The sequence below is a fragment of the Pipistrellus hanaki genome, assembly GCF_964339955.1.
Source record: "Pipistrellus hanaki genome assembly, chromosome: 10".
NCBI classification, from domain to species: Eukaryota; Metazoa; Chordata; class Mammalia; order Chiroptera; family Vespertilionidae; genus Pipistrellus; species Pipistrellus hanaki.
The window spans coordinates 55,212,376-55,224,717 of NC_140512.1; the positions used below are offsets into that span (position 1 = coordinate 55,212,376).

The 12,342-nt window shown below is 38.4% G+C and overlaps 1 protein-coding gene, 1 long non-coding RNA gene and 1 pseudogene across 4 annotated transcripts in view; 2 read left to right on the top strand and 1 right to left on the bottom strand.

Annotated features, from left to right (window-relative positions):
• The window catches only part of UBE2H (ubiquitin conjugating enzyme E2 H), a 99,311-nt gene that overhangs the window by 10,593 nt on the left and 76,376 nt on the right, over positions 1-12,342 (top strand). The gene's annotated exons all lie outside the window — the stretch shown is intronic.
• LOC311629524 overlaps positions 1-12,342 on the top strand; it is a 53,387-nt gene that overhangs the window by 9,049 nt on the left and 31,996 nt on the right. The window lies entirely within an intron of this gene.
• LOC311628852 (large ribosomal subunit protein uL15-like) lies at positions 6,027-6,603 on the bottom strand (annotated as a pseudogene). Its single transcript has one exon. The product of its transcript is annotated as a large ribosomal subunit protein uL15-like (transcript).

Genomic DNA, 12,342 nt, shown 5'->3' on the forward strand with positions numbered 1-12,342 from the left:
GGACACTTTAGTCTGCAGGCCAACGCTCTATCCACTGAGCCAAACCGGTTTCGTCTTAGTAAGTTTTTATATAAATGTTCTGATATCTCTGTACAACAGTAGATTTCATGGCATTGTGTTTTGTATTCTTTTTTAACTCTTTTTTGTGTTGTTAATTCTCCCCTGAGGATATTTGTCGATGGATTTTTAGAGAGAATGGAAGGGTGGAGAGACAGAAACATTGATGTGAGAGAGACATATCTATTGGTTGACTCCTGCACATGCCAATTGGCCAGGGCATACTTTAGTATTCTCTGAGTTGTATGTGCCCTGTCAATTTCAAAAATAAAATAAGACCGTCAGAGTGCCTGATTTATAGAAGCTTTTATCAGGCTAGAATGGCAGCATGCTGTTCCTTTCAAAATTTTATATATTTAATTACCTGAATGATATATATATATATTTTTTATTTTAATCTTCATCCAAGGATATTTTCCCATTGATTTTTAGGGGGAGTGGAAGAGAGAGGGAAAGACAGAAACATTGATGTGAGAGGAACACATCAGTTGGTTGCCTTCTGCATGAGCCCCAAGGCCTGGGCTGGGAAGTAGCCTGCAACTAAGGTATGTGTCCTTGACCATAATTGAACCCGGGACCCCTTGGTCCTCAGGCCAACGCTCTACCACTGAGCAAACCAGCTAGGGCTATATTTTGTTTTTTATTTATTTATTTTTATTTATTTTTTAAAATATATTTTATTGATTTTTTACAGAGAGGAAGGGAGAGTTAGAGAGATAGTTAGAAACATTGATGAGAGAGAAACATCGACCAGCTGCCTCCTGCACACCCCCTACCGGGAATGTGCCTGCAACAAAGGTACATGCCCTTGACCGGAATCAAACCCGGGACCTTTCAGTCCGCAGGCTGACACACTATCCACTGAGCCAAACTGGTTTCAGCATATATTTTGTTTTTTAAAAGGTAAATTAGGGAATGGGAGTAAAACTGAGTAAAATAATATTCCCAGAGCCAGGATAGGATCCCGTCAGAGTTTGAAACAGTTCTGTATTTAAGCATTTAAATATTTTACCATTATGCTTTTTAAAAAATATATATTTTTTATTGATTTTTTTACAGAGAAGAAGGGAGAGTGACAGAGAGTTAGAAACATCAATGAGAGAGAAACATCGACCTGCTGCCTCCTGCACACCTCCCACTGGCATGTGCCCACACCAAGGTACAAGCCTTTGACCGGAATCGAACCTGATACCCTTCAGTCCACAGGCTCTATCCTCTGAGCAAAACTGGTTAGGGCCCATTATGCTTTTTAATACTCTCCAGATATCTTAAATATATATATTTGCAGAAAATTTGGGTGCCAACATTTTTATTGATATTTAAGCTCTGAGTGCCTATAGTGGATCAGTTTTGCTTCATGTTTTAGTATCTTTAATTATTAGTCTCAACATAGCTAAGCTTGTATAAAAACTTCCGATGCTTAATTTTTTAAAAGTTGGGATGATTTTATGAAAGAAAGCTTGGGTGTAAGCGACACTTCTCATTTTCTATTGTTTTTGCCTTAATGTTTGTTAGCTTTTGACTTTTTTTAGATAAACTTTTTATTTAGATTTACAGAAGAGTTGTGAAGATAATACAGAAATTACCTCTGTGTTATAATTTTATATTGTCAAAACTAAGAAACCGGTGTTGGTATATTAAACTCCAGGCTTTATTCAGATTTCACCAGTTTTTCCATGAATGTTCTTTTCTGTTCCAGGATTCAATCCAGGATGCCACATTATATATAGTTGTCATGTCTCCTTAGTCTGAGTTTCTCCCTCCTTCACTGTTTTACATCACCGTGATTGTTTTGCAGTACTGGTCAGGTATTTTTTTGGAATGCTCCTCAATTTCTGTTTATGTGGTCTCCCCTCTGCCCCCATGATTAGACATCATAGTAAGATTTCAAGATATGGCCAAATTCATTGTGAGTATTTGGACAGAATACCACAGAGGGGAAGTGCCCCCTCATGACTGCACAGGTAACGGTAACCTTGACACACGTGGTTCTTGCCAGGTTTCTCCATGGTAAGTTTTTCCCTCTGTGTTATATTCTTTGGAAGCTAGTCACTAAGTGTGTAGATAAGCTGACACTCTAGGGAGCTGGAAGAATTACACTCCATCTCTGGAGGGAGTAATTGTTGTTAACTTTTGATAATTAATGTAGCAGTAATAATCTTAGTTATTAGTGGCTTTTGTATAGAAGTTATTTTGATTTTGAATGAAGTGTAATTGGCACTGCCTCTTTGGAAATAAGATGGGATATAAATGTATTAATATAAGGATGTGGTCTAGAAGCACACAGATTTGGTGGATTTGTTTTGCTATTTGCATGATAAAATTAACTTTCTACATTTGGCTGTTTTTAGATCTATAACATTTATATGTGAAAATGAAGATAAACTTAGGATGAGTTGCAAACCTATTAAGAGCATTATAACTAAAGCAATTCTATCACCTTAAAGAGTTTTAGATCAGAAAGATAACTTGGAGCTAAGGTAATATAAAATGCTATTACATTCAGTGTATCTTTGTTACAATGCTGATGAGATACTGCAGGAACTAAACTCTTATTTATATGATTCAGCCTATGGTAAAATTGGTTTCTTTAGCCCAGCAAGTGTTGCTCAGTGATTGAGCTTCTGACCAATTCCCAGTTAGGGCACATGTCCAGGGTGGGGTGTGTAGGAGGCAGCGATTAGTGGTTCTCTCTCATCATTGGTATTTCTCTCTCTCTCTCCCTCTCTTTTCCTCTCTGAAATCAATAAAAATACATTTTTTAAAAGTATATGCAGCCGAAACTGGTTTGGCTCAGTGGATAGAAATCAGCCTGTGGACTGAAGGGTCCTGGGTTTGATTCTGGTCAAGGGCATGTACCTTGGTTGCGGGCACATCCCCAGTGGGGGGTGTGCAAGAGGCAGCTGATCGATGACTCTCTCTCATCAATGTTTCTAACTATCTCTCTCCTTCCTCTCTGTAAAAAAATCAATAAAATATATATATTTTTAAAAGTATATGCAATGTTTTATTTTCTTGAGCAGAGTATATTTAGAGCTGATGCTATAAAGCAGCAGTAAGATATTAAAATTTTGCCTAACGCATTTGATCTAGGTTAAAAAGTTAAGCCAAAGATTTTATTTCTCAGGGGCTTCCTTAAAAACAGTGAGGAAGAAAGGTAGAAACTGAATGTTAGTGGGAAATATCTCATTAGTTACAAATACTATAGTAGTAATTATTTATTTTGAGATTGTAGAGGATAGTTCAGAATTTCTGTATCAACTCAAGGGGACACTTGGGTTTTTGTATCTAAGTCAGAAGTGTTTATAACCAGCTGTTTATTGATTTAGTTACCTTGGTGGTACATTTTCAGATCGTTGGCCTTTGCCAGCATCTGAATGTCATGTAGACGCTAAGAGTCAATAGTGTGACACTTGGGGTCATCCTAGTGTCTTGATGACCCTGGGCTGGTGTTCAACTGTTTTTACAAATTTGTTTTTATTTTATTTTTTATTGATTTAGAGAGAGAGAGAGGAAGGGAGAGGGAGAGAGAAACATTAGTATGATATGAGCAAAACAGGGATCAGCTGCCTCCTGCACTCCCCCCATAGGCGGTCAAGCCCACAATCTGACCCATCAAACCAGCAATGCACAGGATAACGCCCAACTTAGCCACACTAGCCACGGCTTAGCTGTTTTCTTTGTAACCTCTTTTCCTTTGCTTACTTGCTTAAGTTTACATGCCAAATAGCCCTTTTTAAAAATCAAGACTAGTTTTTTAGAGTAGTTTTAGGTTCATCTCAAAATGGAAGGGAAGTATAGAAAGCTATTTCCTATATCCTTGTCCCCATTCATGATCAGCCTGCCCCATTATCAACATCCCCCACCAGAGTGTGATGCATGTTACAGTTGATGAGCCTACATTAGCACATCATCATCCAAAATAGTTTACATTAGGGTTCGCTCCTGGTGTTGTACATCCTATGGATTTGGACCAATGTCTGATGGCTTGTAACCACCGTTACAGTATCAGAGAGTATTTTCACCGCCCTGAAACCCTCCGTGCTCCACCTGGTTCACCCCACCCCCTAGCAGCCACTGATTTTTTTTTACTGTCCCCGCATTTTTGCCTTTTCCATATGTCATATAGTTGGGAGTCATACAGTATATATAGCCTTTTCAGATAGGCTTCTTTCACTTAGTAATGTGCATTTAAATTTCTTTCATGTCTTTTCATGGCTTAATAACTCATTTCTTTTTAGCACTGAAATATTCCATAGCTTGAATGTACCGGTTTGTTTGTTCATTCACCTGAGCCACTTTTACTAAATAGAGCTATTACTATTCATGGTTTCTAATTTTTTTCAGATTTACCTTAGTACTTTTTTCAAAAAAATCTTTTAGTAACAAGTAGCTAAAGTCTATCCTGCTGGCCCATTCTCTCCTCATTTCTACCTTTCTTATTCTTTGATAACTTGTCTAGTAATGTGATACTTCTCATTCTAACATTTATTCTCATAGCATCTTGCTTTGAGATGTTATGACCCATTTTTTTTCGAGATAGAAACTCAGGCTACGCAGGTTGGTTGAAAGTGTTGAGATCATAGAGTAAGTCCGTCTAGTGATGGTTTGGAGCCAACTGGGCCTTCTTATGCTTTTGTCCCTTTTAACATGCAAGTAGCCCATATCTTACTTTATTTTTATTTATTTATTTATTTTCCTTTTTCTTTTCTTTTTTTTTTCTCTTACTTTATTTTTTAAATATATGTTTATTGATTTCAGAGAGGAAGAGAGAGAGAGAGAGAGAGAGATAGAAACATCCTTGATGAGAGAGCATCATCAACTGATTGCCTCCTGCACGCCCTCTACCGGGGATCGATCCTACAACCCGGGCATGTGCCCTTGACCAGAATCGAACCTGGGACCCTTCAGTCCACAGGCCCACGCTGTATCCACTGAGCCAAACCAGCCAGGGCAGTAATCCTTATTTTACTTAATGATGATCTCAAATATAAGACTATTGGTGTTGGTAATTCGGATACGCCAAAGAGAAGCTGTACAGGAAAAGCAGCATGTATAGTGTTTGGTGCTCTCTGAGGTCTTATGCATCCACCAGAGGGTCTTGGAACATATCCTCCACAGATAAGGGGGCTACTCTATGTTGGAAGAGAAGTCATATTGTTATAAAGTTTAGGATGTACTTTATTTGTCCTTAGCATAGTGTTGGCGTAATAGTATGATCTTTGATAAAATATTTGAATCAGATTGAATTGAATTACACAATAAATCATGTAAATATACCATTAGCCAAGAAAGAAAATTGGTGATGTGTTTAGATAGCAAATGTTTCTGTTAGTAAAGAATGTCAGATTTGCACTATGTTACAGATTCTAAGACATTTTTTTTCTTGCATCTTAACATCTTTGAAATTGAGATATCTTACAATTGGTGGTGAGTCACATTTTGATTGTCAGCTTTTTTTTTTCATGGTGTGTCATAAAACAGTGTTGTGTCATTGATGTGATGAAATAATGTAGTGCCTCCTTTTTGTGTGGAGATGAGGAAATACAATGGATAGCAGATTACTTCTTGGGCTATAGGATATGCTATATTAAATGTTATTTTTATCAGGCACTGAATTGACTCTGGACAGCTGACAGTGGGGACCCATTGTTAGAATATTTCATTAATAAAGCAGTTATCTTTATTCCAAGCTAGAAGACTAGACTTCATTGCCAGAATTCTGGCTTTTAAAATAAAATGTAAAACTCTTACAAATTTTGTTTTTTACATGCAAAGTCTTTTATCTTTTTTTTTTTTTTTAACTTGGACATTTATATATGTATGTGTGTGTGTGTGTATATATATATATATATATATATATATATATATATATTTATTTATTTATTAATTTCAGAGAGGAAGGAAGAGGGATAGAGAGTTAAAAACATCAATGAGAGAAAAACATCAATCAGCTGCCTCCTGCACTCCCCTACAACCACAGTACATGCCCTTGACCGGAATCGAACCTGGGACCCTTCAGTCTGCAGGCTGACACACTATCCACTGAGCCAAACCGGCCACGGCTACTTGGACATTTTAATGAACTTCCCTCCATGTAGCTTCAAGCTGCCAGGACACAGGCCCCACCAACACCCTTAATCCTCTCCTCGGCTCTTCTGCTGAAGACTTGGCCTTGACAATTACAGACTGCTTTGGGAGCTTTCCCTTCCCCAGAACTTTGTAGTAGTCTGGTCGCACCACATCAGTGATAGGAGCAGCTCCAGTCTTGCTTTTGGCAGCATTTACCCGTGTCTGCTCACTGACCAGGGTCCATAGTTTATCAAGGTTGACATTTGGACAGAAGCTCTGGTTTCTCTTTAAGTGGTAATGCCTCACACCAACTTTCCCAAAGTAACCTGGGTGATATTTGTCTAAGTTGATCCTGTGATGATGCAAGCCACCAGCATTACTGCGGCTCTGGGTGCTTCTGTGCTGGCCGATCCGGCCGTGGCTGTGGCTCACGTGGCCCTGAAGTTTTCGGGTCTTCCTCAGTCTGGATGGCATGTCTGTGGCTGAGCTGCCTTTCTTTCTTTATTTCCTTTTTTAAAAATATAGTTTATTGATTTTTTACAGAGAGGAAGGGAAAGGGATAGAGATTTAGAAACATCGATGGGAGAGAACATCCATCAGCTGCCTCCTATATACCTACTGGGGATGTGCTCGCAACCAAGTTATATGCCCTTGACCGGAATCGAACCTGGGACCCTTCAGTTTGCAGGCCAATGCTCTATTCACTGAGTCAAACCGGTTAGGGCCTGCCTTTCTTTTTAATCATATTGTTGGTGGGAACATAATGGTAGGTATTGAATTACTCCATTTCTGTGTAAAGCAGGTCTTGGGAGGTTTTACTATGTAGCTCTTGGAAAAGAAGTGAAGAGTAGCAGAATAAAATTTTTAGATTTTTCTTTTAATTAAAAAAATTAAATTAATACTTGACTGAAGCTTGAGGAATTAAATCACAAGTTTACTCTTGGCTTCTGTTATTCTGAATCTAAGCACTGTTAATATTTATTCTACATGGTTTTATGAAGACCTAAAAGACACAGTTGCTCATTTATTAATCTTGAGAGCTTTTTCTATTCTATTGAATAGGTATATTTAAAGATATGTTATTAAATCCTATAATTAACCCTGTGCTTCTGTTAATTGTATATAAAAACGAATAGGACCATAACATGGAGATACAATTGATCCTTGAATAACATGGGTTTGGGCTACACAGATCCACTTAAATGTGGATTTTTTTTTTCAATAACTACATACAGTACTGTAAATGTAATTTGTGATTTTTAACATTTTCTTTTCTCTTTATTTTATAATACATATAACATACAAAGTATGTTAATTGACCATTTACATTATCTCTAAGGCTTTCAGTCAACAGTAGGCTATTAGAAACTAAGTTTTCAGGAAGGCAAAAATTATACATGGCCCAGGTGGTGTTACTCAGTGGTTGAGTGTGAACCTATGAACAGGTTGAATTCTCGGTCAGGGCACATGCCTGGGTTGTGGGCTTGATCTCCAGTGTGGGGCATGCAGGAGGCAGTCAGTGATTCTTATCATTAATGTTTCTATCTCTCTCCCTCTCGCTTCCTCTCTGAAATCAATTTTTTTAAAAATTGGCTCAATCAATAGAGTGCTGGTGTGCGGACCAAAGGGTCCCAGGTTCGATTCTGGTCAAGGGCACGTACCGTGGTTGCAGGCTTTTTCCCGGCCCAGGCCCTGGTCATGGCATGTGCTAGAGACAAACAATTGATGTGTTTCTCTTACATCCATGTTTCTCTCGTCTTTCCCTCTCTTTTCCACTTTCCCTAAAAATCAATAGAAAAATATCCTGGGGTGAAGGATTAACAAATCTATACTAATAATCTATACTAATAAAAGGGTAATATGCTAATTAGACTGGATAGATCGGACATCTTCTGGACATTCTTCAGACAAAGCCGTGGCCGGGGCCGAAGTAGAGATGGTTAGGGGCATTCAGGCTGACAGGGGAGAGTAGTTAGAGGCGATCAGGCAGGCTTGCAGAGTGGTTAGAGGTGATCAGGCCAGCAGGGGAGCAGTTAGGGGATCAAGCAGGCAGGCAGGGTGTTTAGGGGCGATCAGGCAGGCAGGTGAGCAATTAGGAGCCAGTGGCCCTGAATTGCAAGAAGGATAGTATAAAAAAAATTTCATACCATATGTATTGCCTTCTAGGGAGCAGAGAATTAAAAATAGCTTTTAACAACTTTAAAATCTTATTTTGAATATTATTATCTTTATGGATAGATATGTATAGTTAAAATAAGTTCTGCAGTTTATGACTTTCTTGGTATGAACATTGTATGAATATTTATTAGGGCATTTAGAAGTATGAAATAGAAAATCTTGACATCTTTCTGATTTTGAAACATGGTAATAAGATGTTGCTTTATATTTGGAAATGTGCATTAATAAAAGTTTGAGTAGGAAAAGCCCCTATCTTTTGCCAGTAACACTTACTGCCCTTTCCTTTCTAGAAATGCATCCCTAGAATTTAGTATTGTGAAATGGTAATTATTAAAATGCTATCCAGTGTTAACTCATCACCTGCTGACCTGAGAATTCAAATGCCTTGTTTACCATGTTTAAGTCAAACTTTGACCAACTCTATGAAAGTGTCACTTGTTGCCATAATTATAGATGCTGGAATTGAGGTGAGATGTCACCGTCCTTGTCTGGTAATGAGGAACAGCCAACTTAAGTTGATTTTGTTCTTTGGGGCAAGGGTGTATCTGTTCATTATGTTTCAGTGAAGGAATCTTATGGTTCCCTCATGTCTTGTTTCAGTTTAGTTTTTCATATAGAATATTATTATTATTTTTAGAATATTTCTTTTTCCCCCTAATATGTTTTTATTGATTGTTTTAGAGAGAGAGGGAGAGATAGTAACATTGATGAGAGAGAAACATGGTTAGGCTGCCTCCTGCATGCCTCCTGTTTTGAAGTGAGCCTGCAGCCTGGGCATGTGCCCTGACTGGGAATGGAACCAGTGACCTCTTGGGATATGCTCAACCAACTAAGCCACCCTGACCAGGTAATATAGAGTACCTCTTGAAAGACAGTATGGTTTAGTAGATGGGGCAAGGCCCGTGTTTGAATTCTGTTGGAAGCTACCCATTGTCTTCACTATCAGAAAAGTGTAAACAAGGAGCCTGGAACGCTGGTGGACCTTGAGCTCTGGCAAGGACCAAAGCTATGCACCAATTATTGAGTTGAGATAATGGTGGCTCAAGCAAATTTCCTGACCAAATAGTCTCACAGTAAATCTTTACTAATATTTACTGATCTTTAAGATTGTCTGTCTGTTACTGGAATTACCTGCCTAAGGGTAATATGTGTATCCAAATTTGAATAAAAGGTTGGCAGGGCCTGGGCACCAGTGAAGTCCTTCCCCTTGCATTGGACTCTCTGCCTGGCCCCCAATTTCCAAATTATTTCTTGTCTCCTCATTTGCCTGCAGCGCTTCTCCAGATCCTAAACCTCTAAGCCATGCGGGACTTGGTTTCTCACGGAATTCTTTCAAACAATGTATAATCGCATAAAAAGTGTCTAAGCTTGTTCAATAGCAAGAGAAGGCAGCTTTGAATTATGATTAATATTGTAGAACCTAATTCTAAGTTGGCAGTAATATTTGATTAAAATACAGTGTTAGGCTTTTAACTTGGCTTTATTGTAGATCCTTTTTTAAAATTCATTTTTATTTTTTAAAGGTTTTTATTGATTTTTACAGAGAGAGGAAGGGAGAGGGATAGAGAGAGAGAAACATTGATGAGAGAAGAACATCATCGCTCAGCTGCCTCCTGCACACATCCCCATAATGTATTGAGCCTGCAATCCCAGGCATGTGCCCTGACTGGGAATTGAACCAATAACCTCTTGGTTCCTGGGTCGACACTCAGTTTCTGAGCCACACTGGCTGGGCATAGATCCTTTTTCTTTTCAAATTTTTAGATTTTTAAATAGATTTTAGAAAAGAAGGCATGGAGTGAGAAACATCAATGTAAGAGAGAAACATTGATCAGTTTCCTCCTGCATGTGCACTGACCAAGATTAGAACTCCCCACATGCCGGTGTATGAGATGAATGCTCCAACTAACTGAGCCACACTGGCCAGGGTACTGCAGCTGTCACATTTTTATAAGTAAAACTTCATCTTACTAGCTTTCTGAAAGTTAGTTGATATGGGTGATTCAGATAAAACTGCATAATGATGGCGGTATTAAGTTTTTTGTTCAATAGAAATTGTCTAGAAAAAGTTTTTTGTTTTTTCTTTTTCTTTTTAAAATATATTTTATTTCAGCCGAAGCCGGTTTGGCTCAGTGGTAGAGCGTCGGTCTGCGGACTGAAAGGTCCCAGGTTCGATTCCAGTCAAGGGCATGTAGGGGGTGTGCAAGAGGCAGCTGGTCAATGTTTCTCTCTCATCGACGTTTCTAGCTCTCTACCTCTCTCCCTTCCTCTCTGTAAAAAAATCAATAAAATATATATTTTTTAAAATTTAAAAAATAAAATAAAATATATTTTATTTCAGAGAAGAAGGGAGAGGGAGAGATAGAAACATTAATGATAAGAGAGGATCGTTGATCAGCTGCCTCCTACATGCCCCACACTGGGGATCGAGCCCGCATGGGACAATGCTCAACCAACTGAACCGTACTGACTAGGGTGGTGTATATATTTTTTTCAATTAGTGTTTTGGGTTTCTTCAGGTATATACCCAGAAGTGGAATTGCTGAGTCATAAGACAGTTCCATTTTTAATTTTTTGAGGAACCTCCATCCTGTTTCCCATAGTGGCCACACCAATGCTGTATTCCCCCAAGAGTGCACGAGGGCTCCCTTTCTCCACATCCTTGCCAACACTTGTTTATTGATGACAGCCATTCTGACAGGTGTGAGACATCTCACTATGGTTTTCACATCTCTGATGATTAGCGCTATTAAGCATCTTTTCATATGTCTATTGAGTATCTGTATGTTCTCTGGAGAAGTGTATATTCAGGTCCTTTGCCACATGTTTATGTTTATGTTTATGTTTATGTTTATATTTATATATATGGGTGGGCAGGCTTTTTAATTTAGTAGATACAATAAGAATTGTACTTATGTTCATACCCAGTATATACATGTTTTATATATGCATACTAGACACTAAACTTTTACAAAAATATTTACCCATATATTTGTGAGATGAACCCTTGAGATATGTGTATGTATATCCCCTCATTAAAAAAATATATGCTAATCAGGCACCACATTTGGCAGATAGTTTAATGTCTGTAACCTGAAGCATAATTGCTGGTCTTATTGGAAGTGACAAACATCAGCTTTGCTAGAGAAGAAAATCTTACTCTTTAAAGTGGTGGTACCCAACTTTACATTTCCATTAACGGCATTTGAGCTTAACTGTTTTTGTTTTTATCAAAACCAACACTTGTCTAGCTTTCTAATATTTGCCAATATGATGTGAAACGGTATCTCAGTGTTTTCTAAGTCTGTTTTCTGATCAAATAATTTGAGTGCCATTTCTGTCAGACGCTTTGCAAAGCAGTAAAGATACTACCAAGAGGATTGAAATGTTGCTACCAAGAAAACCGAGACATGACTTCTCCTCTTCTCGGAGAGGGAGGTTAACTTTGTCAGCCTGTAAGTGTCAGAGACAGAGCAATGTGCAGTCCACGTGGAAACATGGCTGTTGTGAGAGATGAAGCTTGACCTTGGTTTTGAAACATGAGGAGGTGTTTTCAGACAGAGTTAAAGGACATTCTAGGTGGATAGAAGGGTACTGGGCAAAGGCATAGAGCTGTAAAACCACATTGTTCAGAGAGCTTACTGAGTGTTAATGACTGTGTGTGGAGTCCTGGGATTGGGAGGCCTAGGAAGAGGCAGAGGGGAATCTGCAGATGGGTGGGCAGGTTGAAGGAGTTTTGTACTGCAAAACTGATAGTAATTGGTGAAGATTTTAAGCAGGGTTTAATAGGATTCCCCCCCCCCCCCCAAGTCTAGAAATGGATTTTGGTATTTTAAAGATTCTGGTCAATAAGGTTTTTTTCAGTTTTACTTGTTAGCTTGCCTCTTATTTCTGTGCTTTTGAAACAGGCTGATAATAGAAATTCTTTCCTTTGAACTGAAGTTGGTCATTGCTTTCTAAAATAGAAATAATTGTAGCCTAGCATATGATATTTTTGCTCTTTTCTATGCTGCTTGGTTTTAAGTATGACAACAG